The sequence below is a fragment of the Chrysochloris asiatica genome, unplaced genomic scaffold, assembly GCF_000296735.1.
Source record: "Chrysochloris asiatica unplaced genomic scaffold, ChrAsi1.0 scaffold00125, whole genome shotgun sequence".
Taxonomy (NCBI): domain Eukaryota; kingdom Metazoa; phylum Chordata; class Mammalia; order Afrosoricida; family Chrysochloridae; genus Chrysochloris; species Chrysochloris asiatica.
The window spans coordinates 6,641,412-6,648,911 of record NW_006408643.1 but is presented as its reverse complement, the minus strand read 5'-3'; the positions used below and the strand labels follow the sequence as shown (position 1 = coordinate 6,648,911).

Below are 7,500 nucleotides of genomic sequence, written 5' to 3'. Positions count from 1 at the left end.
CCAATAAGATAAAGTCTTTCTGGGCCCCCACCATTAATGAGGAGTCCTGGTGTGGACGCAGTAGGATGAGCACTGGACTGCAAGGTCGGTTTGAACCGCAGAGTCATGGGTTCAAACTCATCAGCCGCTATGTGTTGGACCCAGCTCCATGGCATGTTAACAACACCACCTAATGTAGCCAACCAAGGGTAATAGAGAGGATTTGATGAATGACTGTAAGACCTAGGAATCCGAAGGTCTCATCTTTCTTCTGAGGAACCTCTGATGGGTTCCACCCACTCATCCCCTTAAGGGTTAGAACCCAACGTTTAACCTGGCACTTACCAGGACTAACAAAGACTCATGGGAAAATTCCATTCTCTTTGTATACCATTTTGTCCATGATCTTTTTGGATACTGGGATGATGTGATGGAGGTCAGAGGGGGTGTCAAAGGCCCAGCTCCAGGAGGGAGATAACAGTGGGGTATGCAGGCAGCCTCGGGGTGGTGCAAGAGGGTGATTCTAATCTCTGACTCTCCCCAACCTTCTGCCTTCAGGACCTGCCATGTCTTTGTCTTTTAGAGTCTGGTGAGAGTTCTGCTGACTGGTTTCTGAAGGTGATGTCCTGGAAGCTGGCTGTTTCCCAGGGGGACCCTCATTCCATGGTGAAGGTAAACGTGAAGGCCCCATCTCAGTGATGCGGGCATGATGTAGCATCAGCCAGGGCCTGAGTTCAAATGCAGCGGTCCTCGCAAAGTCCACCTATCCCTGAACTGATCCATCCCATTACTAGCATCCCAGCTGATACTGCTTTTTAAATTAGATTTCCTTCTAATAAAGCCCATGCCTATTTAATCTGTTCTGTTAATATTTAAAAATCAAAAGCCCTCTCCTTCCCTCTAGAGGTGGCAGTTTCTATCAGAGGAGGGGTTGGCCACCTTTTTTCTGGACAGGGCCAGGTAATAAATAGTTTAGACTTTGCAGGCCAGCAGGAGGGATCAGAGAGATTCTGTAGGTCAAAAGAGAAAGGTTATGCACTTCAGGTTTTAGGAAGTTGTAGCCCAGCTTTAGGAGCCCAGGATTAGGTGTTGGCCTGCTAACCATCAGCAGTTCAAACCTAGCAGCCACTCTATCTGCTCCCATAAAGATTTACAGCCTCAGGAACCCGGTACAAGGTTGCTGTGAGTTGTCAACCGACTCCGTGGCACACGACGACCACCACCACCACTATAGGGTCACTATAGGTCAGAATCAATCGGTAGTACCTTTTCCCTATTCCCTGGCTGGCCCACCCAGAGGCTCCACAGTAGAAAGCCTCCTCCTCTGTATCTAAAGGCCCACAGCCTCAAAGACACAAGGAAACAATGAGCCCAAAGGACAGACGGACCACACAAACCCCAGCCTCTACCATCTGAGACCAGAAGAACTAGATGGTGCCCAGCTACCATGGCTGACTGCTCTGAACGGGATCAGAATAGGAGGTCCTGGGTAGAGCGGGAGAGAAATGTGAACTAAAACTCAAAATCACTGTACAGACCAGGTTTATCGGTCTAATAAAGACTGGTGGAATGCCTCGCCCCCCCAACCTGGGCCATCAGGCATCCTAGAAGCCTGGCCCTGAACTCATCCTTGTGCCTTAACTTTCAGCCACACTATGTTGTTATTGTTGTTGTTAAGTGTTGTCAAGTAGGTTCCTACATATAGCAACCCTGTATAGAATTTCTGAGGAGCAGCTGGGGGATTTGAACTGCCAACTTGTGGTTCTAAGTACAGTGCTAATCCTACCCTGGTGTACCAGGAGTCCTCAGCCAAACTGTGTTTTGTTGTTAAGTCCCATTGTTGAATCGGTTCCGACTCATAGTGACCCTGTCACCTTGCGGTTCAAACCAACCGTGTAGTCCAGTGCATTAACCCACAGCGCCACACCAGCTAAGCTATGTTTGTTGTTGTTAAGGGCCATCAAGTTGGTCCTGACCCATAGCAACCCTGTATAGGGTTTCCAAGGAGCAACTGGTGAGTTTGAACCTCCGACCTTGCAGTTCAAACAGCTTTGCAGTCCAGTGCATTAACCCACAGCGCCACACCAGGACAGCTACACTCAAAAAGTGAACCATAACACAAGGAAGGGTATGCACTCATTAGAATAAACAACAGAAGGTGGTCTAAAGAGCAGTGGGTTCCTAGGGAGGAAGCTCAGAAGACAGGAAGGGACCCAAAGAAGGAGTGGACATGGGGAACCCAGGGAGGGCATGGGAAGAAGAGTGTTGTTACCCTGTTGGGGATTGCAATCCATGTCTTGAAACAAAATGTGGATGAATTGTTATAGGAAAACCAATCTGTAGACTTTTATACCCAAATCACAATAAAAGCTTTTATTTTATTTTATTTTAATTTTAGAAAAGAAAAGATCACAGCCATAAAAACACTATAGGGCACAATTCTACTCACCTGACTTGCTAACTGGAAGGTCGGAGGTTCAGACCCACCCATTGGTTCCAGGGAAGAAAAGGCTGGCAACCTGCAAGTTACGGCCATCCTGTAGAACAGAGTGGAACTGCCCCACAAGGTTTCCAAGGCTGTGATCTTGAGGGAACCGGACTACCACATGTTTCTCCAACAGAAGGACTGGAGAAGTTACCAATCGGGCTGCGAACCTTAAGGTCAGCGGTTCGAAACTACCAGCCGCTCCGCGGGAGAAAGATGAGGCTTTCTACTCCCGTAAAGATTTACACCCTCGGAAACCCTGCACAGGGTCGCTATGGGTCGGACCCGACTCGATGGCACTTAACAACAACAACAACAATCTTTCAGTTAACCGTCAAGCGCCTTAACCACTGTGCCATCAGGGCTATCAGCAACCACTCTCCATTTCCAAACAGAAAGCTCCTTAGAAGTTAATGCCCATCTCCTCCCTCCCTACTGAGAACTTGCTTAGCCCAGCTCTGGAGTCACAAACAGCTCTGGCAGTGCAGTAGTTAAAATGTTCAGCGCTAAACAAAAGGTTAGAGGTTCAAACCTACCAGCGGCTCCATGAGAGAAAGGACCTGGAAATCAGCTTCCATAAAGATTAGAAGACCCCACTGGATCTTGAAAGCTCATGAGCAGGCTTCTAAGGTGCAGCTATTGGTGTGTCTCCATGTGTGGAGAAAAAAAGGGTGATGGGAATCGCAGAGGCTTGGAATCAGTCAAAAGGAGCCTGTGATCATCAGTCCCCACAACTCAGACCAGAAGAACTAGATGGTACCCAGCTATCATTACCAAAGACCCTGAAAGGGATCACACTAGAAGGTCCCGGAAGAGTAGAGGGGGAGAAAATATGGAACAAAACCAACAACAACAACAACAACAACAAAACGACTAGGCTTATTGGTCAGAAAGAGACTAGAGGAATCTGAGATGATAGTCCTCGACCACCCTTCAGGTCTGGAAAGGAATTTTCAGCCAAGTAGTAGAGAGGTTTAACGGGAGGACAACAACGTTCTAAGGTCTGCTCACCATGGAATGGTCAATTATTCAAAATCTAAAGGGTAACATTTTCCTAAGGACAAAGTTTTCTCAACTTTGAACTTAGGAAAATGAGAAGGGATAGGAAGAAAGTTGAGAAGATGGGCTAGAAATAGCCACAGGGAGGAAGTGGGATAACTTGTTGCATGGAGGGATTTGCATCATTGAGATGAAACCAAGTGTCTGATGTGTTGAGTGTAAAACTGATGATCCGCTCTGGAAACCTTCGCTCAATTCACAATGAAAAAGTAAACAATTAAACCCCATTGCCTTTGAGTCGACTGTGACCCCTAGTGACCCTGTAGGACAGAACAGAACAGCCCCCTAGGGTTTCCAAGGCTGTGACCTTTATGGAAACAGACAGCCACATCTTTCTTCCACCGAGCATTCTGGTGGCTCAGTAGTGGAGCCATCTATCGGCTGCTAGTTAAAGGTTAGAAGTTCAAACACACCACCTGATTTGTGGGAGAAAAATGTGACAGTTGACTTCTATAATGAGAATTCTGTGGGGGCTGTTCTATTCTGTCATGTGGGGGTCTCTGTGAGTTAGAATTGACTCAGTGGCACCCAACTGAGGGGGAAAAACAAAATGCATTGTCCAATTGACTTTGACCCGTGGCATCCCTGTGTGGTGTGTGTCCAAGTAGAAGTTTGTTCTATAAGGTTTTCAGTGGCTTGTTTTTTTTTTTGTTTTTTTTTTTTCAGAAATAGATTTCCAGACTTTTCTTCTGAGGCACCGCTGGTTAAACTAGAGCCCTGGATACCACAAGGACTCATACTTGGTCCTCCCCCTTAGAGATGGTCCAAAGACCCCTGAGCCTGAAGCCAAAGGAAAACAGTGATACCACCCGTGGTTTTTTTTTGGTTGTTTTGAACTCTTCGTTGTAAATTGAGTGAAGGTTTCTAGAGCAGATCATCAGTTTTACATTCAACAAATCCTATACTTGGCTTTGTTACATGATTGCAACCCCCTCCATGTATCAACAGTTAACATTTACCTCTATTCACTTTAGCTATTGCACTCCTCCCTGCGTCTCCCGCCCGCTACCTTCATCCTTCCTCTGCCAACTTCCGTCTTGTATATTGCCTGCCCTGTCAGCCACGTTAACATGTGTCTACTCCCTAGCCTGTGAATAATTTTCCCTCCCATCGCGTAACCATCATAGATGGTTTCTTTAATCAAGAAAACCTTTCCTTAACTTTTTACAACATTGGTCTCATACAGTATTTGTCCTTTTGTGCCTGGTGTGGCGCTGTGAGTTAATGCGCTGGACTGCAATGTAGGTTTGAACCACAAGGTGGGCAATGCGAGCTCACCAGCTGCTCCTCAGAACCCACACGATAGCACTTAACAATCATTTCACTCAGCATAATGTCCTCCAGGTTTCAACCATATCGTGAGGTGTTTTGCAGATTCATTGTTATTCTCTGACATTTTGTGGTTTCATATTGTGTGTTTTGGTACTCATTTTTTTTAACCTTGATTTCAATGTTTCAAAACACAGCCTTAAAATCTTGTTTTGATCCCAGAGCTTTCTGGCTTCAGTCTGGCTCCTGGCTGCTGCCTCACTTGTTTCACCAGCATGAAGGTCCTGCCCTGGGACCTCACTCCGGGGGCCACTGGGGACCTGAGACTAAGGCTTCCAGCCCATCTTTTCTCCCCTTCAGACTCCCACTTCAATGAGCTCTGGTAGAGTAGTGGTTATGAATCGAGCTGCTAACCTCAGGGTCAGCAGTTCGAAACTACCAGCTGTTCTGTGGGAGAAAGATGAGGCTTTCTGTTCCCGTAAAGATTTACAGCCTCTGTACAGGGTTGCTATGAGTCCGAACTGACCCCACGGCACATAACAACAATGAGACTCCCACTTCAGTTGAGGGCATACCAAGGAGGGAGGCTAGGGGCAGGAGATGGGAGGTGGTGTTGCTGACCTAGGGGGTCCCATGAGTTGGAATTGGACTCAAAAAACTTTTGCAAAGCTGGTGGTTCAAACCTACCAGACGCTCCTTAGAAACCCTATGAGTTGGAAATGACTTGATGGCACTTAACAAGAAGTCTTCACTAGTGACTACCTCCTTGGATAGGACAGCTACAAGCATAGGAGTTGTTGGTGTTAAGTGTCATCGAGTTGGTTTTGAATCTGAGGAGCGACTGGTGAGTTTGAACCACCAACTTTGCATTTAGCAGTCCAGTGCTTATCCCTATAGCACCACACCCAGACTCCAAGGGTAGAAGAGAGATGGATAAATAGAGAAACACGATGCCTAACATGTAAATACTATAAAGAAAATATAAGGTGATAGGGTGGAAAAAAAACACCAGGGGCTTCCAAAAGCTTGTGGAATCATGGAATTAAATGAAAATGGCATTTTCCTAATAACTTTCTGAAGCTCCCTTGTACATGAAAGGTTTTTTGTAGCTGGGAAGGACTTGTCTGAAGATGTGCTGTTCAGGGTGAGACATGGAAGCTAAGGAGGGACATTTCAGACAGAGGGAACAGCCTGTTCAAAGGCCCTGGGGCAGACTGGAGGAAGAGGGAGGCTGGAGCAGTGAGTGAGGAGGAATGGATGGGATGGGATGGGATGGGATGGGGTGTGCAGGGCCCTATGGGCTGAGGAGAGAATTCCAACTTTTACCTCTGTAAGAAGTGAACCAGCTCTGACTTGGAATGCCTCACTTCAGAATATCAGAGGATTCCCCCCACACTATGGAAGTACATCCCATCCTCCCTCAACCCCTTGTGAGAGCCTGCGGGGGGGGGGGGGGGTTCTGTGCAAAATGGCTGCCCACTGCCATGTAGCTGAGAGTCACCCAGGGCTAGGACCTCGTGGGAAGCGGGCCAGGTCCTCCCAGCATGGGGCACCCTGCCCAAGCTGAAGCTCGTCCCTGCTCTTACCACCTGGTCCTTTCTCCTGGCTGCTGCTGGCAGGATTTGCTGCTTATGCCAGATGTGACTGGCAAGAGGCCAGGACCGAGTCTGCCAGGGCAGGCAGCTCGGAGAACAGGGAGAGGCTGAGCCAGGGTGAGGGGGGCCAGGAAGCCACCAGAACACACAGTTACTCATTCAACAGAGGCCTGCCTCCTCCCACGTGCTGAGTGTTGTTTGAGGCCCCTAAGAAAAGGCAGAGAAGAACTCAGACCAAAGCCTGCCCTTGGGCAAGGAGCCTAGTCTTGAGGGGAGAACTGAGGGAGAGTGAAAATGGAATAGAGTGTTCCCAACGGGGCTGGGGCTGATGGAGTCCTGGTGTGGTGCTGTAGGACCACCAAGGCAGCACTTCACAACAAGGGGCTGATGGGACCAGGATGGGAGTGGGTTACCATTTAGAGTCATGAAGGAAGGCTACCATTTAGAAGTGGCCAGAGAGGGAGATGTGTGGATTGGCTGGGCATAAAATGGTCCAGGCAAAGCAAACAGCCTGTGCAAAGGTCCTGAGGCAGGACCCCCGCCTGGTGAGTTACAGAACCAGCGTGCACCAGGGGCAAAGGGACTGGGCTTGACTCAGATGCTCATAGGCACCCTCTGGCTGCTGGAGGGAGAACAGATTTGGGGCAGGAGTAAGCATGAGGGCATCAGACCTGCTGGGGAGCTCAGGTGTGAATGGATGCTGGTGGCCAAAAGGGGGCGAGAGTCACATTGTGGACTTGTTTTGGAGAATGGCTACTTGTGTTAACTGCTGAGCCAAGGAAGCTCAGCTCCGCCCCTTCCCCTACAGCAGCTGGCTGCTGGCCCCCACACACCATTTCGCCCACCCCCTCTGCTTCCCACTCCTTGTTTTTCCAGTCTCCTTGCTGTGCCTTTAAACACCCCCCGCCCCACTCCCCACACCTCCAGGGAGGGGCAGCCAGCAGGCAGGAGGGAGTCTCAGGCTTCACACTGAGCGCATTAAGGTACCTCATTAATGAGCTGGGGGTGAACTGGGGAGGGCTCCCCTGGACCTCAGAGCTGGCCACGCTCCCTGGCTGGGGACTCCGTCAGTAAGGCCTGCGCAGGAAGGCAGTGGCTTGGAGCCCTTTGGAC

The 7,500-nt window shown here is 48.9% G+C and overlaps 1 protein-coding gene across 1 annotated transcript in view; it reads right to left on the bottom strand.

Annotated features, from left to right (window-relative positions):
- Positions 1 to 7,500, bottom strand: part of LOC102833809 — a 47,549-nt gene that overhangs the window by 39,733 nt on the left and 316 nt on the right. The window lies entirely within an intron of this gene.